Source organism: Poecilia reticulata, chromosome 13 (genome assembly GCF_904066995.2).
Source record: "Poecilia reticulata chromosome 13, P_reticulata-male-v2, whole genome shotgun sequence".
Classification (NCBI taxonomy): domain Eukaryota; kingdom Metazoa; phylum Chordata; class Actinopteri; order Cyprinodontiformes; family Poeciliidae; genus Poecilia; species Poecilia reticulata.
In genome coordinates, this window is record NC_088842.1 from 20,506,241 (window position 1) to 20,533,756 (window position 27,516).

Genomic DNA, 27,516 nt, shown 5'->3' on the forward strand with positions numbered 1-27,516 from the left:
ATCCTTTATAATATCATGATAACCTTAACTTATTACTCATATAATTTTAATACAAGTTTTAACAGATGTTTTTTGAAACAACCACTGGTTAAACCAATATTAATTATTGGCTTAATTATAAGTTATTAATTTAAGTATTTAACTTTGGATTTTATCCAATTACTCAAAATGTTTAGATTTTATTTGTTAAACCTTTTATGCTTTGAAATAGGAGTAGTCTGAACTTTTTTTCTACATATGCAGGCTGGAAACTTACTTCCTCTTTCTTCAGGAAACCTGCCCTTCCCGTTTCATGAAACTCTCTATGATTTTTTTATTAGATAGAAAAAAGAAGAATTAAAGCAAAGTTTGCAGGACACAATAACAACACACACAACCAGATAAATTTTATTACAGTCAAAGAAGTGATTAACAAGTGACATCAAGACCCAATATTGGGTCTTGATGTCAGCTGGAAAAATTTTAAAGGTAACTTTATTTATTATTACTATTAAACTAACATCTCCAGCATGGGGAAGTGGGATGATCTCGGCTTTTCTCGACGCCCCCTCGAGGTCAGACCTTTCACATGCGGGAGCCCGACACCCCCCTGCAGGTCTGTGTCCTCATCCCCTGGAAAGAGAGGATGGTCGCCTGGAATGTGAAGATCCTACATCGTCACAAAGGACTCAGCAGTCTGGGATGTGAAGATGCAGGTCCTCAGTCGTCACCAAGGCCTCAGCAGTCTCCAAGACTCCACTGTTCTTTGACACTTGATTAATCTCTCCCATCATTGGCTCAACTTTCCGTAAACATGAATGGTATAGTAATGCGAGTGGCCACTTCCTTTGGCAATGAGCAGGTGTTATTGTCTGTCTGCTGGGCAACTCTCGAGTCAGGAGTCTTCCCCATGATTGTGTAGGCTGTAACATTTTTCTTTCTAATTTAATGCCCAATTTTCTATTAGCTGAAATCTGCTTTCAAATTTACTCAGAATTTGAAAGCAGATTTTCACCAGCTGTAAAGCCATAAACATCAAAAGGAACAGAACACTTGAAATATGTTGTGTATAAACCTGCATTTCTTGTGAAATATCACTTAAATTTAAAAAAAAAATCTGAACTGTAGTAGAGGAAATAGTGCTTTGTGATCACAGGACCTATAAGACCTAAATCAGCTTATGAAGTTAGAAATAATTCTTAAATGTCTGTGTAGTTTTATCCATAAAGGTTGTGACTTAACAAGAAGCTGTGTTCATTTTTATTATTAAAGAAGTACCCAACCAGTTTACAGTGCTTTGCATCGGCACAGTAAGCACTACATTTGGGTCTAGTCTTTTCATATCAATTTAATCCATCCAACAGACCTCCTAATCTAATCAAAGGGCCAGTGGATGACAGGTGGTCTTTTCATCAGTGCACCTAACAAGTACACACAACAATAACATGACTGCAGCCAAACAAGAGGATAACAGAGTTGTACTCTGTACAAAAAAAATGATGAGTGGGGGAGAAAAAAAAATAACACTGGAGATTAAGTACTCAGAGACTGAGGCGGAAGGGTAAATGAGGTATGCGCGCAAATAAATGTAAATGTACAATAATCGTAAGTTTTTCTGTAGGATAAACCTTAGCCTGGTTTAACTTTTTTTTTTTTTTTATATCTGAAGAATTTGGACATATTTAAGGATTTTTTTAATCTGATCCAAATCCTTTGTTGAAATTAGATGAACCCCAAGTCTAAAAGGTGCAACTTGATCCAAGCTGTTTGTGGATTTTACTTTGTTCCCAGTGACAACATAATTCAGTCAAATAAGTTATTCCACTTTTTACACAATGGAGGAGGATTTGTAAATTATAATGAGGGATGTAGAGTACTGTGTATTTACCCCATTAAAGATTTCTTCCATACATGTTTCACATCATGAAAAAATATATTAGACAAAAACGGCTGAAATCATTTAGTGCTTTTCACAGCAATGTATATAAAAGGACAACATAGTATTAAATTCACAAATTGCATAATCCTAAATTACATCAGGGAGGTGTAAGGCATCCGCTTGTACTTGACATAATTATAATCAGATTAAACTTGCAGCAAAAATAATTTTTTGGTTGTCCACACTCAGCTGTGGGTTGTTCTGCCAGACATTAGATTTAATGGAGTTCATGTACATTTAGAGGTCATACTGAAACTGTTGCATCACTATGACTAATGCTTTTCATTTGAGCATGAGATAGTGTGCACTGTTTGTCATGTGGCGTTTTCTTGACAATTTGTTCACCATGGATAAAAAAAAGGGATTAAAAAATAGATGATCTATACTTCCTATACTCTTAAAGTATGTGCATCTCATAGGAACAATTAGCAATACTTTTGTCCTAAATTACTTAAATATAATTGAGCAATGGAGAATATGAATGTCACTGTTTTAACAATAAAAAAATAGTGGTTATTATTATTATTATAATTAAAAATTATTCTGAAGTGAGACCATTGAATGTAGAAGGAAATATTGCATTTTGTCATTTAAGGTTCTTGTATATTTTTTGATCCAAGTGCCTCATAACAAACTGATCTGCAGCACAGAGAAATCTTCTTCATGGATCAATATATTTCAATTGCAGAGATCCGTTTTTGTGATTAGTCAGCTAAGATTTGTCCTAGTTTTTATGTACTGCGTCTCAATTAATTATTAAGCATCCATGTGTTTCAAGTTCATATAACACTGACTGACAGGTTTTTGGACCTATCATGTTGCTGGCAACTTCATTTGCTTCCTTCTTCCTCTGCCTCTATTGATCACACATAAGATATGTGGTCTGGAGACATTAAGTAAGGATTGTTTCATTGCTGAATATTTATGTCATGGATTTGCTAATAAAGTGCAATTCCCTCACAGTGAAGAACTTGCACCACAGATCGTTTAATGCTGTGCACACCATGGTCAAGGAAGAGAGGAAAGCTAAGCCTGGACTCCTAAGGAAGGGTTTGATTAATCTCAGGAGCAGCTTTTCTGTGAAAGAATCACAATTTTTTGGTGCAGTTTAAAAGGTCTTTGGCATTTTGTTAAAAATAAATGGTATAAAATTTCTTCAAACTTTGAATGGATTTGCCCATTTGCAGGGCTAACACACAGACATGTCAGTGTCTGACAATGACAGACTAAAGATTTTTCTGTTTTAGGACAGTTTGGATCCCTACAACAATTTTATTACTCTTAATGCCATCCATACACAAGTACATTTTTGTTTTAGAGAGGTTCTGAGAAATCATTTGTTGACAGATCATGTCTTTTGGGTGTGTTCACACCAGCCCTGATTAATAAGCTTTTATCAAACACTAATTCGTTTGTCTAGAAGGTCCATTTAGTTTGGGAAGGGTGAATGCATAATCAAACTCGGACCAAAAGAGCAAACTCGGTCTAACCGAACTGCCTCGCTAGGTCCTAGCCTCCCAGTTCGGTTGACATGAAATCTGGCACTGTTCAAATGCATATGTGGATGCAAGCGGACCAGAGTCCGCTCCAAAGCAGGAAGCAAGCTACAGTGCAGGGCATTCTAGGTCAATAGAGCCAAAATGTGCATGTCTAGCACTACAGGGACAAAATGCCTTGTGGTGTTTTACTAGAGCCAAAAGAGAAATCAAGTGATTTATATCATTTTCTGCTCTGTGGGTTAATGGGGATGAACTAATTGCCTCGCTTGTTTGTAGAACGTGGTGATAGTCATCACAATCATCAAATAGGATCAAATATTTCATAAAGGAACCATAGTTTAAATCTTAAACTAAATTTAACAGCAGCAGTTATGTACATTTAATTATTGACCAAAATAAAAGAAAACTTCACTTTGTCCTCATCTTTACAGAACCGATAGAAATCAAACTATTTATAGATTCATGTCCTACATATCAAAACATCATCAATTTTCCCAGCTTTAATTTAAGCTACATTTTGTAGAAATCAGGTAAGAAATAAAGGCCCTAGGACCATTTTTGTGACTGTTTCCTGTTCATCCCATATTGGAACAATTTGGTTTTGTGTACATGACTCAATGCACTGTAAAGCCACCTGCAGGAGCTTGATGGAGATGTCTCATGCCATCCCACACCTGTTGCCCATATCAGAAACCACCACTTCAGTGTAATGTGAAATCAAACCACACCAGCTGAAAATGTAGCAAATGTTGTAAATTTGCCCCCCAATCGAACCGAGTCTACAGAACTATCGTGTGAAAACGTCCTTAGACTCATCTGCCCTAATTGATGAGAGGCATGTCTGAAACCTAAAAAAAAAATATTTTTATTTGATTCATGATATGTCTATATTCACCTTTTGTGATAAGCTACTTAAAAAAAAAACGATTTTTTAAGGAATATTGAAGTATTAAGGGGATCATTCAGGCTACTGAAGAGCAAGAGGGAACAAAACCTGAAGTAGGTAGTAGAAAGTTTAACAGTACAGCAAAGTTGCCTTTTTCTCCATTAGGAAGATGTTGGCTCTAGTAATAGAAGCATTTAAGTTAAACTTACGTCAGGTGGTGAGATGTACCTCTTCCACTCTTTGCTTCCAAAGTACCTAAGTCCACTCGGATCAGGACGTAAAAACATCTGGAGGTGTCTTGTGGTGTCTGATAGAATGTTGCAGCACGCAGTAAATGTTAAAGTAACAACCACATGAGAGTCGGTATCACGGTTTTTCAAGTATTTTATTGTGATATCACAGGCAGTATAAAGATACTTCACCAGTCAGGTGTTGTAATGTTATGACAGATCAGAGCCATAATAAGGGTTGTACTTATATGCAAGTCCCCATGTCAAGGCACAGGATTAATGACAGAGCATTTCAGTTTCAATGAAGAATTCCAACAAATCTTATTTATCCAATAATTCCTCATGTCAGCATGTCAAAGCTCAAGGAAAAGTATGGCAAAAAAACCAGTTTCTCAGTCATTTAGCTAGTTATATCTGGGTACAACAATACCGCTTAAACATGGAGAGGGAGAAGGTGCCACCAAAGTAATTTCAGAGGCAAATGTCTGATTCAAATGTCAAAGTATGTCTTTTAAAAAAACATTACTGCAGTAGCAACTAGTCTTTCGCAGCACATACCAAAAAATAAAAAATCAAGAGGTCGCGACATCCGCTATGATTAATTAAATTGAGAATTATTTAAAACTACATTTCTGCTGTGCTGTAAAATGAAAGCAGCAGAAGAAGATCACTATAAATAAAACTCATGTTTAAGATTTTACTACCATCATTTACACTGGGAATAGTGGAATGCAAATATATATATATATATATATATATATATATATATATATATATACAAATTTTTATAATTTGACTCTTTTACATTTATGCTCAAGACACAGTGGATCTGACATTCTAATGATTTGTGTGGATAAAGAAACTTGATACCATAAGCCTACCTGATCTACAAACAACATGCAAATAGGATTACGTCAGCAAAATTAGGAGAAAAGGAGGCACAATAAATTTAGTGTCTGCATTTATCAATTCAAAACTACTGGAAGGAGGATATCCATATGTAATGATTTACCACCCGAAATGCAATTTACTAAAACTTGTCTATTTTTCTTTTGCAAAAAGCAGTTTGAAAAGCAGTGTAAAAGGCCATGCAACAAGATCACTGTAACAAGCAGGGGGCGTAGATACTATAAAAGAACACATTACTTATCAAATACTTGGAACATTTAAAGAATACAAAATAACAATATTAAAAAATAGATCAAAAATATACTCCAGCAATATATATTTTGAGCTGCCTAGAAAAGGTGGTGCAGATGATAGATGTTTCCATTTTCCATAAATTGTACAGCCAAAAATGTCTGCACAGGACAGTTTAATGCCACTGGAATACTGTCAATATCTGTGCAATTAAATGGAAACAGAAATACAACTAAACTTAAATATTGGGCCACTAAACTACTTTAAAAAAAAAAGAACATTAACAGGCACCGGGGACCATAAAACAGTCATTGAGCCAAAGAGATATTGAAGGAAAAACAAATAAAAAGTAATATCCATCCAACAGCAATGCACAAGAGTTGTTCCCACCCATCAAAATTATTTTACAGACTTGCATGCAGCGTATTTATGTTGTAATCAATTATTACAGCCTTACATTGGTTTGCGATGTTGGGTTCAAGTAGTCCCCTCTCTCTTTGACACAGGAAGATGGGTTGGATTGGGTCAACAGAGTTGCTGAGCATCCTCTCAGAGAGGGCAGGCATGAGGTCGAGGAGCTGGGAATGCAGAGGTTAGTACAGCTGTTCAGAGCTGGGTTTTGATTGATTTTTAAATGTTTCATTTCACTACGTTACTGTACCACAATGTACACTTATTTAGATCAAGTGCATCATTATTAATATTGTTGCTATTATTTCTCCAGCATCATGGTTTTTAACTTCATCGTTCTTTTACGATCACTCCACACCAGTAGCAAACACAAAATCCTCGTTGAAATGGGTTTTTGCATTATTTTTGATCAGGAGTTGTTGTGGCCTTGTTATCCAGTCTCTTTCTTATTGTTGAATAGCGAACATAGTTTGTTAGATTTTCTAGGTTGTTTTTTCTAAAATTAAGGATAGACCATAAAGCAATCTTATCTTTACAAATGAAATTAGCTGTTATTTCCATAGTTCATCTATTCAAAGACAAATTTGAAGGCCTATTGCCTTGATAGTCTATTAAAAAGCTCAATCTGTGACCCAACAAAAAAGAAGAAGCTTAAGAACGTCAGTTAAATATACAACAAAAAATGTGTTAAAGTGAAAGCTTCATTTGATAAATTCTATCTTGATTCTTGTAGTCTAATTTGTTAGGGCCTCCTCATGCCAAAGACATTTTTTGTCTTTAAAAGGGTTGCTTCGCATTTGAAATAGGTAATCAAAAACACAACATTTGGCATTTATAATATTTGTTTTATCAAACCAATATTAAAATGTGCCGTTATAGCTCAGTTCCATACCTAACCTTCTGTGCCATTATACTCCTATAACCTAAATAAACCTCTACATTTAATAGAGGTCATATAAGAATAGATAATCTGAACAAAATAAAAGCGTTCTCCTAAACAATATCAATGTTGCACACATGATATGAAAAAAGTTTATTGCACTTTTATTTACGTTCATAAAAAAATAAAAATAAAAATATCTAAATTTACTGAATAAAAATGCAAGAAAAGGGAAAATAACTCATTCTCATTGGCGACGCATTAGGATGATGGACAGCCAGTCTTTTTTTGAGCTAAATAGAAAGTGACATTTCTGTTTATTTCTCCTGGGCCTGCATATCTACTGTTCAGACACAGAAAGGTTTGAAACGCCAGCGTTTGTGAACGTAAGCGTGTGTGTCTGTGCCTGTGAATAAGTGTGTGTTCAGCAAGTAAGCAGCATCAATTTGTATTTTAAAATTAGTAAATCACCCAGTTGTCTTTTAGGGAAGGACATCCACTCAATCTTTGTCAGTCAGATGATTCTCAGGAGATGTGAATCTCTGCCGCCGATGCCCCAGATTTCATTCCAATCAAGTCTGCAAAGTGGAAGAGCAGAGGTCTAAATTAATGGAATTAAAGAGTATGGTGAGGTATTAGAGGGAGCTACAAGAGTGACAAGATCTTGTTTTCCTCCAGAGCGCTTTTTAACAAAAGGACACTTGTTGGGAGACATGCGATGCTCATGGCATTTTGTTAATTTACATTTCATTTAGAGTAAAATGGGAACCTCTGTGGAAATTTGTTTTGAAATCATGTTATATTTTAATTAACTTTTTTTTTTTCCTTCGTGCTCTTTACTGATAGTTCAGAGCCTCGTTTCCCAAAACTATCTTAAGGCTACAATGTTAATATAATTTGATTCAAAAGCCTTTTGAAGCATAAGAAGCATTTTCCCTAATGGATCACAACTGATGATGCTCTTACAATTAATCTTAGATTAACTATTTCCAACTAAGCCCAAAATAGAACACCGCAAGCCAAGTGGTTCAAAAAGCTGCAAGAGAAACCAAAAAAAAATTGTTTTCACTTGTGCCATACTTATTTTATACCAATGCAGTTAGCTGAGTCATATATACAAAATAGGCATTTATTTATAAAAATAAAATAAAATAAAGATTTACTAGCCACCCCTAATCCTAAATTTAAGTATAGTATATCCAATGACAGTAATTACATTAAGTCCTTTTTTACTTTTTGAGTAATATTTTCTTAAACAATTGTTTTTTGTTTTTTTTTTGGCAGACTGCTTAATTTCTTGAAGCGCAGACAGTGCAAGGCTACAAAGATCCAAGAAATCTGTGCTATTTGGCGTAACTAATGTAGCTGAAAATTTGACTGAATTGGACAGATTAATTTGATAATCTAAGGTGACTGCACGGTCTTGCAGGCACAGATATGAACCAACATAATTCTGCTCCTAGGGTTTCAGTCAAACCTGGGGCTGGAGCCTTTCCCAGGAGTCACTAAGAGGTCTATATTCTATGGAACATACATTTAACTGGACTTTGAGTAGACAATAGAATAAATTTGCTCCATAAAAATGAATCCTCCCCAGTCTCCCTCGTGTTATGCCCTTGCTCCTCCTCTCAGTGGTTCGTTCTGTGCTTCAGTCTTAATTGGCAGAGACATGTGTTTGAATGCAGCCTTGGAAAGAGTTGGGAGGTGAAAGCAAGGAGGTAGGGGAGAAAAACATGAGAGACAGCTTGCGTCACTCGCCTCGGTTTCTTCTCGCCCCAATCATATGACCTTCTTCTCCTACACAACATGGGTTTTTGGAGCTTCTTAGTTACGCTGTTGCAGTGAGACAGCGCTCAGTAGTGATGGGAAGTTTGGTTCTTGTGGCACGACTTCCTAACAGCTCTTTATTATAATCTGTAGCCTGGTGTATTTGCTTAACTTGGCAAATAGGTTAATAAATTCTTTTGCATTTCTTGTTTTTCATCAGAAGTCTAATACATGCCTAATTTTATGCATTTGTTCTGTTGCAAAAGAAGGCAGTCTTACTTTTGTGTAATATTGTAATCAAACTAATGATTTTTATTTAACACAAAAAAACTTGAACAAAACACTGACAGAAACAGAACCAAACTGACTAACAATACAATATTCTTAGTGCATGTTGGCGTAAAAAAACACAAAAAAAAAAAAACAGTCTGAATCGACTGATGCGCTTTCTCCTTCTAGAATTTGCCATGTTGTTGAGAAGGCTCTCCGAATGACATTATTTTACTGTTGTAAGAATGTAGAAAACTATAATTTTACATGCAGTTATTCACTGCAAGAGCCACTTCTTTGACAAATGAAAAACATACAAAATTAATAAATGCAAAAGACATGAGAAATAATTCCATGTTCAACTGTTACCTCTGTCCAGTTTTGGGAATGATTCCCTCTGACCAGCTGTGTTACAGTCTCAATCCAAAATAATCATTTCATGTGATACATTTCAGCAGACTTTGATAACTTTCTGGTTCCAATTGTCCCTTCCTCATTAACCTTCCTCAGGAAAACAAAACCTGTCAATTATATTCATCAGTTGTCTTTTTAAAGTCAGACTTTTTTACTTTTTTTTTTTTTTTTTAGGAGTTTTCATCAAATAAATCCAGCTTATAAAAACAGCAAATCCTCTTCCAGCACCAGTTTATATGATGATTTCTAGTTGTGTATTACACTCCACATAGTTACATTTAATGCATTGTGCTTTTCTTCTTTTCTATCCCACTCAAAACCTGTTGTCTCTGTGAGTCTTCATTTTCCTCCACCAAATATAGAAATGTTTTGAAAATTACACTGTTGGTCATTCTCATGGGAGAAGAATGGAGGAAGGACATTTCTGCTGCCTTTGATGAAGATAAACAATGTCTGGACATAGAAGATCTGTCTATTCAAGTCAAACACGTCACCGAACCAGTTAGCTCCCCAGTTGGGTTGAGCACATTGTGTTTGAAATGTCAAACAGCCACTGAATATAATGTCAGGATCAAACATACACTGCACAGATCTGCTAAAGTTCACATTTAAATAAAGTAATGTGAACTTTGGCATATAAAATTTCAAAATAGGGCACCCCATAATCTGAAAAATTGATACCTATATTTCAAAAGGTACTTCTAAACCCAATTATAAAATTCTTAATGGCCTTAAATTTTACAATTTTGATTTATCACCTTTTAAAATGTTTAAAACTGCAGACACATTGTGGGTGTATGGCAACATCCTACCTATTGCTCAGAAAAAAACTTGGACAATAGATTTGTTTCCTTTTCACCAAATCCAAATGGCATCCTTGGCATGCAAATATCTCCAGGATCCCATTAAATCCCCCAAAATTATTCCTGGCAAAGCAGGAATTCAGGCAACAGATCTAAGAGCCCCATGCAAGAATAAAATCAAAAACAGCTTTGAAGGTTGGTTGATAAATAAGTCACAGATTAAACTCCTCTAAACTAGATTCCAAATTATGACCTTCAGAGTCTTTCAAGGCTAAAACTGAAGCTCCCACACAATAAACATTGATTTTGTATCAAGCAAAACTGCATCTTTGCTATTTGCATAAAGACAGAGAACACACTTCACACTTTCAAAACTGTGTATTGAAATGAAGAGCTTCTTTGAGAGGTACATGGCCTTGCTTTTAAAAGCTGATTTGAAAAGTGCAAGGTAAAAATGCAAAAGAAAGTCTGGAGATGACTGTTTTCCCTAGACTTTTTTTTTTTTTTTTACTAAGATTCCAGCTGCTGTTTACTTGTGCTTTCATGCGCTGTTTGATTAGGTTTAAGCCCTTAAACCACATGCTGATGTCTAGGCAGTAAAACGTACTTAAGGAAATATCTTAGCTTTTCTCAAAATAGAACCTTCTTATGTCTGTCCCATGTTAGAAATTTCCCATCTTACTGTGTTCAAACGCCACCATATCTTTAAAAGCCACAATTGTAGTGCGGGATTAGAAGAAACCTCCAGCTGAAACAATTTGCTTGTTGGAATTCACATACACACACACGCCCGCACACACACACACGCAAAAATAAATAAATCAAACAATTTATTCTGATCAGCAATGATAAACTGATTTCTACTTTATGCCTTCACATGACTGAGCTGTGCAACACTTAACTTTCTGTTATTTATCTTTCTTTCCTGCACTTGTCCCACCTACATGCTACACCAATTGCTCTCTGTGGGATAGCCCTCTGCTGACTTTGCTGATATAAGCCTAAGACATAATTATGCCTTGAAATAACGTTTAATTCTAGCTGCATGGCAAGAGCTAAAATAAGGAAACAGCAGGGTTCATGGGGAACAGAAACAACTTAAGCTGTAAATGCACTCAGAACAGGGGTTGCTGCTGGATAACAAAATAAGCCTACAGACACACGAGGACAAAGTTGTTTGCATCACTGAAGTAACTTGAAACTGACAAAGGTAATACTAAATAAAACATTTACTGAAAATTAATCAATGGAAATCAGACATTAAGTCTTTAAAAAACCAATGAAGCACGCCTGGGCAAAAAATTATGGTACCACTAAAGTAATTTAACAAAAGAGTGCATGCTATACCAAGATGTGTCGTTGGCATTAGAGGTGTCTTCAAGCTTATAATCAGTCAGTCTACCCATTTAAAAAAGTGACAAGTAGTCGTTTTGCTGTTTTGGTGGCATGGCGTGTACACCATTGAATATGAATCACAGGAACCAAAGGAGAGAGTTGTCCTAGGAGATTAGAAAAAGAAAAAAAAACATATACAAATATGTTAAAGGAAAAGACTATAAGAGCCTTTCCAAGCAGCTTAATGCTCCTTTGAATACAGTTACATTATTTTAAGAGATGCCAACAATTTTAACCATGTGTTTATGATAATATTCAATTACTGATCTTTATGAATGAGGTCTGTAGTGCATGCAAGTGTGTTATTATGCTGTAAAATTTCAATATGTTTTAAAGTGTGATGTTTTATGAACGACACTGAATCACAGTACAATAGAAGTCTTTTTTTCCCCACAATGGGCATCATTACGTCCTTAATATCCAAATATCTAATGGTGGATTCCAGTCTATCAGAAACTACAGCATGACACTACATGTCAGTCACATGTTTATCGTAGGCTGGAGAGTGATGTTAAGCAGCTCATGAGTCAGAGTAGAACCCCTAAACAAGCATGTCCCTTTGTTTCAGTAATCTGACCAAATGTTGTTTCCTTACCAAAGTGCTCAGCCTGCTTAAGTCTAAAGCCCTTTTGACTCAGTCAAATTCTCTCTGCTTCATTGCTGGCTGGCTGGCTTATTTGACTTTTCCTCAATTTGAATATCATCTTCAGTGCACCGTGGAAATTAGGTTTTTACATGCAAAACAGGGCTATAAATTTGTTTGCCTTGCTCATCTAGAGGACAGGTAAAGAGCAGTGGTCAGCATCATGCACCTCAAGAAAGCTTGTTAAGGGTCACAGGGTTTTGCATAAGTCAGGTTTCTTTCTTGTAAGGGAAATGAGTGCTTGTTGTTTCACATCTGATATATTAAGCCTGCACCTTTCCTACCTTGTTCATTTGGTGAACTATGGACCTTATATCATATGTCAGCAGGAGAAAAGTCAAACTAAAATGTACAGAAAGAATTTGTGAAAAAAAATAAAAAGGTTCTAAACATCACACTTCCCCCTCAATTGTAAAACCATTCTATGGCTTGTCTTATTCATTTAGACACACACATGCTCGAGGTAAAGCATGCTATTTTGAATTAAGATGGCATAAACATGGAAATGGAGTGTTTTTTTTTCAAAGAAAGTAAATTGCTGAAATGCAAAAAAGCACTGTTGCTGATTCAGCCAATAAATAATATTCAGTTAACCGGGCTGTAAACGTTTTGCCAGTGGTCCTAATTGAAAATGCAGAAGGAGCCTCAAAGTCTTTGCATCCCAAATGCACCAAACTAAGGATTTGCCTTCATACACAAATGACTCTAGAGAAAATGTTGACATCATAACATGCAAGTCAAGCTACCTTAAATTTAAGTTGTATTACAACAGAAACAGGTTTTTACATGTCCAAGATCCCTAAAGTTACACTACTAGTTTAAATGGTGCAAGACAAAACTGTTAACAAAATACTGTATGGAGAAATTCTCTAACTTCAGGTTTCAAATCTGAATTCTAATTAAGAACAAAGGTCCAGCAAAACTATTTAACAGTAAATCTCTTATTTTCTCATTCAGTAACTTACAAAGAGGATGATCATCACTTTATGCCTACAATACTGTATGACCCTAACACGCTCTAATTATTTACAGTACAAAGTAATTAGCAATCCTAATTTCTAAAAGAATAATCAAACCGCTAAGGATATTCAAAATAAAAGAATTTCCAAACACGCCAGCAGTTGTTCACACTAAATAAACAAGAAAAATCATGGCAAGTTTATCTGAACTTTGGATAAGAAAGTGACTTGCAAGGGAAAATAAACACTTTTTTTATGAAATTTATCTGCAACTGGTTATCTTTGTACAATTATCTAGGAAGATTATTTGATCGCAGCTTTTAGATTGGGATGCTAGCAAACATATTTCTAAGCGTTTTTTAGTCTTAGAAAAAATTACTTTTTTTCTGCCTATACAAAGTACAGTATTGGGATACTGGACAGTATCCTAAGTCATTGGGATACTGCCCCAATGAGGGACAGTATCCCAAACCAGAAGGAATAACAGTAACAAATCATCCGAAAACAATATTTATAAACAAAAGTCTACAAAAAAAATAAAAAATCTGAACTAACAGAAATAACATTGCTACTGCAAATTCCTGTCACAATGAGAAGCACAATTCTGGAATCAAAATAAATATTCCAAAAGTTAAAATAATACTTTGTGACACCTGTCACAAAGTATTATTTTTATCAGCAAAACTCAAAGTTTGTCTTTTCTTTAGTTATCACCACTTAAGTCCAGCTTTATAAACTTGCACACGACCTTGCCAGGCCTGGTTCAGTTGGGCACAGGTAAAAAGCCTTAGCACACTTTGTAAAGCATTTTCTAGGGATCTGTGAGAAACCGTAGTGTCTGGTTTTGCCTCGTCTGCTTGTAATGGAGTGCTGTTTTTCTTTGTTTGGGGAGTAGTTTTAGGCAGGGGAACAAGATGACATATGTTTCGCCTGACGGTACCTGAAGGGCAATACACAAAATAGGAACCTCAGCAGGAGTGGGATGACCCTACATTCCCCAGAGTCCTTGCATCTGTGACTCACACCTGCTGTCCTGGTCTAAGTGGACTTAATCTTACATGATATCTACTGTTGTTTCTCTGTATTTTTCCTTCCTGTCCTTTACAGTTTCCTATTGGTCGGAGACCTGTGGTATAAGTTGGAATGGTAGCTGGAGCAATTGTGTACAAAGATTTCACCCAATAAGGAACTGTGTCAGAATGTAATCATAAAATTGAGTAGCCTTAAAATCAAGCAATGCATGGACAGATCTGTTGTGTTTAGTCCGAGATATTTTGTCTGCAGTCGCTTAGTTATTACTTTGAGTAAGAGATTGATGCATGAGCTTTTATGACGGGAGTGCGACCAGCTGCCACCACAGACGAAGCAGTGCAAGAGGATATGTTGTGGAGCGAACAGTGTTTCCTTGACATAAAGAAAAGAAAACTGCCTTAAATCAGACGTAGGGCCTGTCTGAGTAGTAATGATGGTGTGCCGCTGTATAAATGTTTTGAACCTATTGAAAAATGAGGACAGAAAGAGATGAAAGGAGAAGTAGAGAAAAGAAGACGGATATCCTGGTGTTGAACCTACAGAAGAACTTCACTAAATTCTGTGAAAGTCATATTTGTTTGTTTTTTTTCTAACGCATCAGAGAGACATTTGCTTCAGTGTTGTCAGTATTACACTGAGATTAATGTTTTTTATAAGTTCCAGTTTTTTTGTTATATGCCTACAAAAATATATACAGCTGCACCCGACCGTGGCTTACATTTGCATAGTTATTCTCATCTGTTGTGGCTTATGACATGGATGAAAAGGCTACTAGCCAGGGCGCCATGACCTGGGGCTCACCGCACAGCACTTCTCATTTGCACCTAGGGCAAGTTGTCCACTACTTATTTCCATGTCTTCAGGAAAGACACTATTATGCATATATAGTGTAAAATATACACACATAAGAAATTTGAGTCCAAGAACTCAATATAAAAACTTTTAATTAATTTTTTTTTTTTTGCTTTAAAAAAAGTTTACTTTATGCTTCCTGATCAAATACACATATATTGTTATTCAGATTTTTTTTAAATAGTAAAGGCTGATGGAAATTTTAAATTAAAATTTTATTTGAATCAATTTGCTACTTAATTGCTTCTTTCATTGTAAGAACCCAATTTGTAGGACTGCAGACACAAAAGTGAAGAAAGATAAGAAATTTAAATAAAAACTATTTAGGAAATAGTTTTTTTTTCCCCCTTTACTTTTTTAAAGAAAAATTGTGTTCATTTCTATCCAGTCTTTAAGAAAATAAAAATAGTGCCAGTTTGAAACCGCAGCTGCTACAATGAACCAAAGGAATTACATCTTTGCTATAGTTTTGTCAGCACCATCTACGTTTTACACTAGAGTGAATTTCCATTGTTCCTCCACTGTAAGAGCCTGGCCTCTCTGATCAGTTTAATCGCCCAGGCAGTAGATAAGCATGTTAACCTGATTTACTTCTGAGCTTAAGCTTAGATTGCTGACTTGCTGGAAAATATTTAAAACCTCTGTCAAATCAAGCACTCTGGTAACCTGAATGGTGAAAGTGGTGAATTAACTGCTTACAGGGACAGCCGGAGCTGACATGCAGGCAAAGCTGACATCAATTTTTGGAAAGAAACTCTCCTATTACCCTTTCTTGTTTGGACTTTTAACAGCAGCTGCATATCTGACATCGTCATGTTTTCCTTTAAAGGATTTCTTTCTGCAATTAATAAAGGCAACATTAAACTGACTGTACAGACAGAGAACATGATTCCTCTGCATGACTGCATATTTTTCAAGAGCCCAAGAACTCTAAACATGAGGTAAAACATTAATTCATTCTTTACCAATATACTCTGTTGGATTATTTCAGGCGCTTGCACGGACATTTCTCTTTGCTAAATTATTTTTGGATTTTGGTTAATGCATTTATGTTTTAATGTTTTTTGTTCCTTAACCGAATGCACAGCCAAGGCAATTGCTTTCCAGCTTGCCTGCACTTAGGAATTACTCGGTCTTGATACTAGGCTAATCACATTTTCGAAGTAATAGAATACGCTCTGGTTCGAAGGATGCCAACCGTTTCTTTAGCAGGTGTGGGCAATCCTGTTAGATGCTGTTTGTTTTATACCTTAACCTCTTTTTCCAATAAATCACTTTGTTTGTACAGCTTCCCAGCTTTTTCACAGCCTTTTCTGCCAAGATTTTGTAAATACATTAACAGAGGAAAATGTAAATGTATTGGTATTCTGGGATCCACAGTTTATTTTGTTTTAAGAAATATGTCACCAACAGGTTTTATTCACTTAGTTATTTGTATGGCAGGATATTTTTCATAGAAATCATTCATCATTGATTTTAGTAAAATGCTTTAATTTAGGAGCAACACAGCACATTTATCCAATTTAGAGTCCATGCCCAAAGATTCCCTTTGCTGTGGATGAGAATTTATTTAAAATCTACAATTTTAGAAATACTTTTTCTAAAATTTTGTTACGCACAGCACATAAACTAACTGAAGTATGGGGATCGCAGTATCATGTTGTGGTGCTGTTTTGCTGGAGGAGGAAGTGGTGCACTTCATAAAATAAATGCCATCATAAGAAAAGAACATTATGTGGAAATATTGAAGCAACATCTAAAGAAAACAGCCTGGACGTAAAACCTTGGTCACAGTTTGCTATTTGAAATGGACAATCACCCCAAGTATGCAGGAAAAGTCGCTGCAAAGTGGCTTAAGGGAAACAAAGTAAATTTTTTGGTGTAGTCGTCACAAAGCCCTGATCGCAGAAGTATTGGGAAAACCAGAAATATGAGTTGGCTTACAAATTGGACTCAGTTACACCAGTCCTGTCAGAAGGATATGGCAGATCTCCAGCAAGCTGTTGTGAGAAATTTGTAGAAAAAAACCCAAAAGGTTTGACCCAAGTCAAAGAGTTTATAAGACAGAAATGTCTGAAACTGACCAAATGTATGTAAACCTGTGGATTTGAGGAAAGTTACAAAAAAATAAAAATCTCTAAAAATGTTTTTGCCAAGTTTTCTGGCATTCACCAAATATAATAAATTTTGGTAATTGTAACTAGGCTAAAACAAGAAAAGTTTGGTCTGATTTAACTCAAGACGGTGATAAAAAAAAAAAGTGTATGTCTTTTTATATGGTGTATATATTTATCTGGTTCGACTGTGTATTCTAATTGAGGACAACGCACCGTAACAATCCGGTTTTACTTTTGGCTTTTTATTAGCAGAGGTTCTTCCCTCAGAGTGCCTTCAGAAAATATTCAACAGCCATCTCCATTTTTCAAGTGCTGATGACTTATTCAAATAGATAATTTTCCTCTCAGCATAGGAAAGGGAAAATAGGATGATACTTAGGAGCTGAGTGACAATTCAATTAGCCTCTTCTACACCACTACTAATAATCAGATTGTGAACCATGTAAAGAACAAGGCAGGTCATTAAAAAATCCTGAAAAACCTACAAGATTTACCGTAGGCTCCAGATTTAGATTGATTTTGCGGACAGCTAGCAGAGCTGAACCTGCTCTTGGCTTCCTTGGAGGAAATAAAAACTATCTTTCAGTAATTGCTGAGAAAACTGATATGCCAGTGTCAGGGATGCTTTATGTCTGTGCCCTCTAATTTTGTTCTGCCCTTTTCTCAATTGCCCATCTCTGCACATTGGATCTTCATACATGTCCCTCAGTAATATGCATCCAGGTAACAATATTGAGCTGGCACAGTCTTAACAGCATAAGAGTAAATCTAAAAATAAATTAGAAAATTATTTATCAGTATTAGGCCTACTGAGCCATATTCAAAAATTAATTAGCTACGTGCACTATAAAAACAACCATTTCTGCCACCACTTCTGTATTTTCAATATGATAATTACAACAAATCACCAATACAAAATCTCCCCTGTCAGTGCTTGAAGCAAAAAAAGTGGTTCAGAGAGGCTGTGGTATAAGGTGAAATATCTAAATGCAAAAGGGATATGTAGGAGGCAGGCAGGTGACAAAGGAGAAAAAATGCATATATTTGACACAAACAAGACCAAAAGTGCTGCCAGCACTGGGAATCCAAATCCACAAAACTCAAGACAACCATAAAGCCAGACACAAGGAAGAAATGAGACAGGTCTGACATCTGTGAAGTTACATCGAGACTCTGGAAAATGAACAGGGAAAACCAAGGAGTAAATATGCAAATAAATATGGTGATCAAAAGATGAGACGCAGTTAACTGGGGACATTTGAAAATACACTGACAGATACCAGCGGAACGAAGTATAAATACAAATTAAGCAAAATACGAAAGGAGGCTAATACAGAAAAAGACGAGGCCCATTACTGAGATGGTGCACAACTATTGCACCGTTATGTCGAAGAAGATCTTGGGTTTGAATGGACGGACGGAACTAAAATAAAACAAACACTCAACCTGTGGGTGAAAATAACAAAAACATGTTTCTGATGTTACAAAGTATGCTGGTAAGTATATAAAAAAAACTCTGTCTTACATAATGATATTCATGAGAAACATCAAATCTGTTGGTTTTAATCAGCTTCTGTTTTGTATATTTTCTGAGGATTGGGATATATTTTGAAGCAGTGCCACCAGTATAGGAAACTGCACGGTCTACATCATCTTTTTTAATATTTAAAGCTGCGGTAGTTAGCTTTTGTAAAACACTTTTTTATTTTTTTACATAATTGCAACAACTATGTTGTGACAGGATGGTATGAGACAGATAGGAAAGTTCTTCTGCCTTCTCCCAGTGCTATCTAGAAACAACCAATCAGAGCCAAGGAGGGTCTTTGCACTGTCAATCACTACTCTGTCTAGCGCTGCTCATCCCCCTCCTTGCTCTCTGCTATACTCCAACTAGCACACACCAATGACAAACATTTTTTTCATACTTCAGCCTTGAGACTAAACGTGATGTTTGAATCATATTGCATTTCAAACAAAATGTTTTCTTATAAGAAAAAAAAAATAACTGAATTGTTTGTCTCTAGCATTTTCTTTTTCATACATTTTACCAGCTAATATTACTACTAAAGAATGGGACAATTTTTATTTGATTAAGCATCAGAATAATCAAAAGACTAATCAATTACTAAAATAATTGTTTAAAACAGCCCTAGTTATAATTGGCTCTTTGCTTTAATCTTTGAGAAGCATTTGCTTCTGTACTGACACGATGATGCTCACGGTATAGAATAATTTGACATTCTAAAAATAATCATATTGGTGTGAATAATTTACATTTTGCAATTTTCACACTCAGGTCCATCTCTGACTCCCTCCTATACACTCTGCCCACCACCAGATCTTTCAGCTGCTCTCGTCCACAACTCTGGAATGCCCTCCCTCTGGATGTTGTACAACTGAAAACCAGTCTTAGACTAGCTTATTCAATATCATTCCCACATTCATACTTTCACATTCACCCTCTTGCTCATTTTTGTTTGTTATTTTATGGATTTTGTCTTTTACAAAATGTGACAATTTTGCCTTTAAATGTTGCTTGCAATATACCGTGACATGATTCTGTAAATAAATGTGATGCATAAAAAAAAAAACTGATGTCTTAGACATTCTAAAAACAATCACGGAAGTCTGGCTTACCTGGTGATCCGATTGTGCAGCTAGAATATAAATGGTGCATGCAGACAAACTGGGGTGATTTTCAGCAAAGGCAGAGAAGTTTTCTTCAGCACTGAAAAACAAGTCAGATATTGGGTAGGGGCATAGAAATTTGTCTCAAAAAAAAAACTACTCAAGTAGGATCTTACAATGAAAATTCACATGAACTATATTTCTAATTTATTTTGAAAAGAAAATGTAATAAAAAATAATATATAAAAAAAAAAGCTCGTCTCCCCCGTGTCTACAAATCAGCTTGGCCTATTCTCAGTCTCATTTTAATTTAGAAATTAAATAAAACAATCCTGGTAGTAATGAATTCCTAGCAGGACCCTTAATGAACTGAACATTAAATTAGTCGTATTTACAAATTTGAGTTTTGAGACAAAAAAAAAAAGGGATTGGTTCCCATTTTTCACCTAAAAATATATAATGGTATAGTGAATGCATCTGCATTCAAGTCAAATCGTTTTAAACTGTCCGATATGGGTGCCTTCTAATTCTTCCTGCCATCCAAATCAGTTAAAATTTAAAATATTAAATACAACTGTCACAAAAGTCAGGTCTTTGAGGGTTTTTGAGACCTTGATCTGGTGGTTTTGTTATGTCTTTGAAGCTTCGGAAAGAGGAGGAAGACAATGGTGAAGTGTGGAGGGCAGGCTCCACACTTGTCACTATGTTTTGTCCCTTAGGTTTGCCTTCACGTTTTAGGCCAACTAAGTTTAATGTTTCTCAACATCGTTGATGCATTTCCTGTACAGCATTGAAAATGTGAACTTATAAACATTTCATTTTTTGTGCATCTGCATAATTTTGTTACGTGTGATTAAATAGAACCTCTGTTAGAAAATTCCTATTGCATAGCACTTTGTCAAATTTGGTAGCATGTGTGGTACATACAACATCTCTCAAATGCATTTGTTTCCACTTGTAATGAATTGTCTGACACACCCAAAAAGATCTGTGGTGGACTGGATTTAGCTGAAAACCACTTTTGTTTCAGTAGTTGTTGCATAGAAAGGCAAAACTGGAGCATGTTCTTCTTATAGCCACAGATTGTAATATGAAATAGAAATGTAAGAGATATAGCATTCAGCTAGAATTAGGATTGCAACCTTTCAGGAAGGAACGTTTTCAAGCAACAGCACCAGTCCATAGAGGAGAGGGGGTCTGGCTTAAATTCTGCCACAGCAATTTTGCAGACCTTAATGTTTTCTGAGTCATTTATTTTTCTAATTTAATTTAGTTATCTTTTAAAATTATTTCTAAACATACAAAACAAAATCACATTAGTTCAATAGGTGACACAGCAGTGAACTCCAAAATTAAGGACAACTCAGTATTTTGCATTAGCAACTCTGCACACAGTGACAAACGAATAATTAAAGGCAAACAAAACCCACCAACTGTCACTGCTAGAAATTAACACAAAAAGCAATTCTTAGCTTTATCCCTTAAAAACTAAATATGACAGCAAAATAGATCAACAATGAAGATGAGGTTCATAAATATTTACATCTGGTTTTGCCAGGTCATTGTCTGACAGTTATTTATTGTACATGTTTACTCTGAAATTTTCACAAAACATGAAGGATTTAAAAAAAAAAAAAAAGACGACTTGATATTGTATGAAAAAATAAAAAACTGTAAACAGAAAAAGGTAAGTATTTGAGAATAATATTCCAATAATTTTAATCTGTCCCCGTTTTGCAAAGGCTGCTTGTGGATCTTTCTAGCTAGTTACTGTAGGTCTCCATATAAACGGGTTATTGCAATTTCTTTAGAGGTCATTCGCTGTGGATCAGCATTATATAGTTACTTTTTTTTTATATAGTACAATGAGATCATATGTAACATTATAAACATAAAACACATTTCTCAGTACATTTCAGACAGAGCTCAAGGTCTCATTCTATTATGAGATCCACCAAATATTCAAACCATGAGGGACCCCGCTGACCCAACAATTTGCTGCTATCGCATAGAAATCAGGTATTAGCATTTCAGTCATAGGCGAGTAAATGTTCAACTTGGGTCTCTGACAGCATGTGCAGTAAAGTTCAACTGTTGTGATTTGAGATCAGCGTGCTGGCCATTTGAGTGTTCTCTCCTACTGTATACAGTACAAACTATCTCAGAGGATTATGAATTATGCATTCAAACGGAGCTCATGGCCACTAAATCTGCATGAGACCATCAATGCAACAGAACAACGCTAAGAATATCAATACAGAGAAGTATGCAAATATGATTATTGCGAAGTGATTAAAATAACATTTGCAAATAACAGCTGACTGTGATCTCTCAAGTACAATTTCTGCACAGGAAAGTGGGAGGAACAAAGGAGGCTAAGAAAAAATCTTCTTGACCTGCCACAGGAAAAATGAGGTATTTTCATTATCCATCACGTCATAAGATATGTGATAAACCCCAAACACCCACGTACAAGAAAATTACTATCACCAAGTAGTTTAAGTGTCGGGGGAGGGGGGAGTGTTATGGGGTGGATGCGGGGGGGAGGGGAGTTGTAAATATTTAATTATTTTAGGCAAGGTCATTGTGAGAAATCAACTCAATCTCAAAGCTTTCTATTTACTTCTTGGTGAAAACACCAAAATCCAGGGAATAACCTGTTAAAATGAACATCCTATATGGAGAGCCTGGGCTCAGTTTAAATACTGAAAAGTTCCACTATCCAGGGGAAACTTGAAGAAGAACCACTGCCCTTCTGAATCAAAATGATCACCACCCAATCAAAATGCTTCCTGGTAATCTCCTTCTGAATTTTTTTCTGAGTTGCACCAAAATGAGTCCCACTAGATGGACTCACACAATGGACTTCATGTCCCTTGTGAAGTGTGACCACATTTCAATCCAATTTATTTAGCTCAGTGTCCCAAGGGGGGGAAGGATGTCTGACTTTCCCTCAAAAACATGTTGCTTCCCTTGCAGATATATGTGTGTACAGTCAGATAGATTGAAAGTAAAGGTAGTGAATATCTTATTTAATGTTTATGTTCAACTTCAGAAAGTTCAATAAGAGGTTTACAGCCCAAAAAGATGAAAGGCAACAAATTCCTCATCAGAAATGTTTATGTTACTGACAAGCTCACCTTCATATTCAGTTTTTTTTTAATAATAACTCCTTCACTTGTAAACTGCATCTGCCAAGTGTTTACCTTTTTACGAGACAATGCCTCGAAAATGTTCTTGAGCACACACACAACCGTATACAAGCAGATTTTCCACTCATAAATATTTCAAGTAGTGCATTACGCCAAGCTAAAAATATACTAAGGTGCACAACAATAACAAGCAACGAGGCTAGTTAATGTGGTAAACTGATTAATTTTGTTTATACGCTTCCGTGTGTCACCTTAGTCCATGTCACTGTCGTTTTAAACAAATAATATGTGGGGGCTGGGGGCAGGCTCAACGAACATGCTTTCTGAACACTTCTTGTTTCACATAAATCAAAAGAAATCAATGCCAGATTGGGGATTGTGGCCTCTGTTGTGCAAATGAGTCCTGGCTTCTGAACAAGATAATAAATCCCTGCCACATTATTTCAGCTTTTGATAAATGAAGCAACATGATGGAGGGGGGCTGCAAATGAAAGCAGAGAGTATACATGTGGCTGTGAATACAGCTAATAGAACGTGTGGTGGCTTTGATAGACTAATTTGTCAGTTCTGTTCTCTTGTAGAACAGCGCACTGTCCAGACATTTCGTTTTTACCCATTGCTGTTGTTAGGTAAATCCACACACAGTGTCGTGTTGAAATCAAATGGAGCACTGCCGCAGACATTTTCCTCTCTTGTGCTGCAGAAGAAAAAAAATTGCGACGTGGGGATGTCTTTCAGGTGGCTCAGCGTTGTGAATGCTACCTCTGGAAAGCCCGAGTTCCAGTCAAGAGTCGACCAAAAAGAGTGCCAGAGGTTTGCTATCAAATAGCATCCAGGTTTTACCCTCTGACAAATATGGGATCAGTGTCAGATTTGAGCTATGCCACAGGCAGAATTAGGGCAGCAGGAGGAAATGACTTGACTTTCCAGGCCACAGTATGTCTTTCTACTCAAGCTGGCCCTTGCATCAAGCAATGGCAGGGACAGGCAGAAGAAAAATTCCACTTTAGCTCATGCCACTGACCACCTTTGCATCCATTCCCCCATGAGGCCCTCTGCACCTCCTGATTGCTAGTGGAGACTGCACGATTACCTTCCGTTCTCATCTATACTGTTGCCCAGCACGTCTTCTACTTCACTCGGCACCAGTGCTTTGCTGTACTGGTGGAAAGGAACAAATCAGAATGTTATTCCATTTTCATTTGCAAGATCTAGACAGCTTTCGTGGATTTTAATTTCACACCAGATATGAGGTGGAGACCTTAAATAACACATTTCCAATGTGATAGTGTTCATTTACTTTGCGGTGTTTGCATGTGCGAATATGGTTATGTGCATGCATTTATGTTCAAAGAAAATTATGCTTTACAGGCCGACTTTTGTTTTTTTTTCTCCCTTTTTGTATTAGAAACCTGTGATGAAAACCGCCTGTGTTTTGTCAATATTTTGAAGTCAAGCAACAGAAAAAAACTACTCTGAAATGTCTTAAGAGAAAAAATAAAATAGTAACTTGCTGGCTAGAATTTTAACATGTTTGTACGTAAAAGAGAAAAGTGTCATTTCATTTTAGTGCCAATAAACCTTGAATTAATTTATGAAATATAAATTAATTCCTCTCCCGAGCAACATTTTTCAGTTCCTTCAAGGAAAGCCTTCCTCAGTCCAGTATTCCAAAAGGCTTCTGGGTTTTCCCAAGTGACATCATTTTAGATATCTTGAAAGGCATTTTGAATCATAAAACTCTAATTGAATATGTCTTGAATTGTTCTTTTTACTAGTCAGAATGTAAATGCAGATACCTTAAAGTATGATTCGGCATGGTCCAAATGTAGTTAGATATGCAATTATAAACAGTCATACCGAAAACCGATTTTATGTTGAACAGAATGTTAAACAGAATGGCCAGCAGCGGAATGCTAGGAATGGTATGCTAGCATACCATTCTGCTAGCCATAGTATGCTAGCAGCGAGTACAGGAAGGCGATTAACAGTTAACTTCCACACATTTTTAAACAAAAGTTACCTACTGGAGCTTTAACAGTGACCGCAGGGCGATTTGTGCTTCGCCCTGCTATTAACTGAATTACTCACCTGCTTTAAGCCAAATGTAAGCAATAGGGATACGGGGAGTGAGGGAGCAGATCGCCCGTTTATGGTTTAGGAAAATCAGTTCAAACTTCTTCAAATCGGAGTATTCGCAATGATAAGAGGATTTTTCCAGCTGCGCATGCTGCATTCAGGTACATCTGGTAAATTACGTTGTCAAGATATCAAAACAGTTCCAACCTCATTTAGACAAAAACCTGTGATACGTTAAACATATATCACAATCAAAACCAAATTGTTAAATATGTGCAAATTCTTGTTTGAACATCTCTGAACATCAACACGTCTTCAATCAGTTCTATACCTGTACACTTTTTAAGTTTTAAAACAAAATTCATTTAAGAAATGAAACAATTATTTTCTCTCTCTCTCTCTCTGCTGGACAAAGTACAAACAATCTGATGTTTTTATTTATCTTTGGTAGGAAAACCTGTGAAAAACTGTGACTTTAAAACCAGAATACGTATGTAGTCCACCATATGTAATGGTGGACCACAATGATGGTAGTCCACCATTACATGCCTGATATCTAAAATCGGTGCTACATATGTGTACAGATGCAATTAAATAATGTTGATTTAGTTTAAAACAGCGCATGAACCACATCCAGCCCTCAGAAAGCTGGAAACAGCACACTGAAGGAAGAATGAATTAGCATGCAGTTAGCACCACTGACTTTAGTTGTTTATTGAAAGCCTGTACGTCTGATATCAGCCACACTCTGCCAGCGACAAATCCCAAAAACTGTGAAATCACTGAAGTTCCCAGCAGAAGCAGCTGCCTGTTTACTTCACTTTGTTCCTTCACTCCACGCATCATTTCCCTATCTATTATACTCTAAAATGTTTGCCCAAGAGACAGAGCTGTTCAAAAGTCTGTTCATTTTGTCTCTCATTTTAATACGTCCACTTAAAATTCAGCAATAACTTATGCAAGAACGGTCTGTGATACCTGACACAGATATTGGCAATATTGTTGTATTTTTATGACTGACATAAACATGGGAGACTATTTTAAAGTTTGAACACAAAGGCATAAGTATTGATGTGAAATTATTTCAAGAAAGGTGTCTCACTAATTATTTGAATAGTACTTTCAGTGTATCTTTTATTTCTTGGTATAAATTATGGGTTTAAATAAAAAAATATCTTTCCATATATTAGACCATAAGTTAAACTAGCCAGTCATGATGATTGCCTTTAAAAGGATGCTGGAGAGCATTTAGACTGGGAAAAAAAAGCTTGTTAAATTGACTTAAATACTAATCAGTTTAGCTTTTGCTTCTACTTTTAACTTTATCAAGTTGGGTTTTCCAACACAGTGATAATCCTAAACGAACATGAGACCTAGTTTATTAAAGCAGGGTAACATTAAGCTTCTGGAATAGCTTACCAAAATCCTCGACATCAACAATATAAATGTGTTTGCCATGATTGACAGCCTGGTTTAAATTAGTGCGACCAATTCTGCCAAGAAAAGCGGTCAAATATCTAGTCAGAAGCTTGTTGATGGCTACAGATCTGTGTACAAATGTATAATTTATAAGGGACATTTAAGGAAATATAGGTGTGTATGGATGCAAAGAAATAATAAAACCAAATTAAATTGTGAATATCTAGTTCTTCTTTAAAATTATGTTGTATTTTATTTTATATGTAATTGACCTTGTAAAATAGATAAAATTATTAATATTTAGCAGAATATACAAGAAAAGACACTTTTTGTACATCATATTTCAGCAGCAAGGGAGTTTAAAGTGGCTTATACGATTAAAATATAATACAGCAAACAATTTTGAAACAAACAATAAACATGACATTTTGTCAAATATGAAAGGTCATATAGCACGATTGTGACATGTTATTATCTGGTTTAAACTTCTTCCATTTCCTGGTGCTATTGCTCAACGTTTGTTTCCACTGGCACTGAAAATGTTTTAATGAGGTGTGAAAATAATTCTCACTGGAGGAGTTCTTACCTTTGAAGAAACCGAATCCTCACGAGGGTAGTTTTCAATACTACACGGAATAATCAAGCACTTTGCTCATTGTTTCTGCAACAGTTTAAAATTCCTCAGATACGTACAACTTCAACTGCTGTTAAAATGAGAGTAATTTGCAAAGCATGCAGGGGTGTAGCAAAACATTCAGCTAACCAGACAAGGTGACTGGCAAGTCCTTAACTTTAAAAGTGGCTGTCCTGGGTTCGATTCCTGGTCTCAAGTCATTTGCTGCATCTCTTCCTCTTCTCTCTCCACCCTCTTTCCTGTCAAATTAGTATTCAGGCAAGAAGCTTATTCTGTATTTTAGTAACTTGGTGTTGTCAGCTAGCCTGATGAGAAGCCTTCAAAAGCAACTGCGCTGTTGTCAGCACAATACTGCAGTTTCAGGAACAACTATCATCCTTACTTTAAA

At 36.0% G+C, this 27,516-nt stretch overlaps 1 protein-coding gene across 13 annotated transcripts in view; it reads right to left on the reverse strand.

The window, feature by feature from the left end:
• kirrel3b (kirre like nephrin family adhesion molecule 3b) overlaps positions 1–25,371 on the reverse strand; it is a 225,514-nt gene extending 200,143 nt beyond the window's left edge. For 4 of the 13 annotated variants that reach the window (XM_081614156.1, XM_017308240.2, XM_081614155.1 and 1 more), the window contains exons 1-4: positions 25,088–25,369; positions 19,854–19,944; positions 7,436–7,542; positions 6,131–6,251 (exon numbers count right to left, since the gene is read on the reverse strand). The gene's annotated coding sequence lies outside the window, so the exon portion shown is untranslated. Of the gene's footprint in view, positions 1–6,130; positions 6,252–7,435; positions 7,543–19,853; positions 19,945–24,089; positions 24,158–25,087 lie in introns of all 13 variants that reach the window. The other 9 variants (XM_017308241.2, XM_008425956.3, XM_017308242.2 and 6 more) reach the window with 7 other exon arrangements.
• Positions 25,372–27,516: the final 2,145 nt, after the last annotated feature.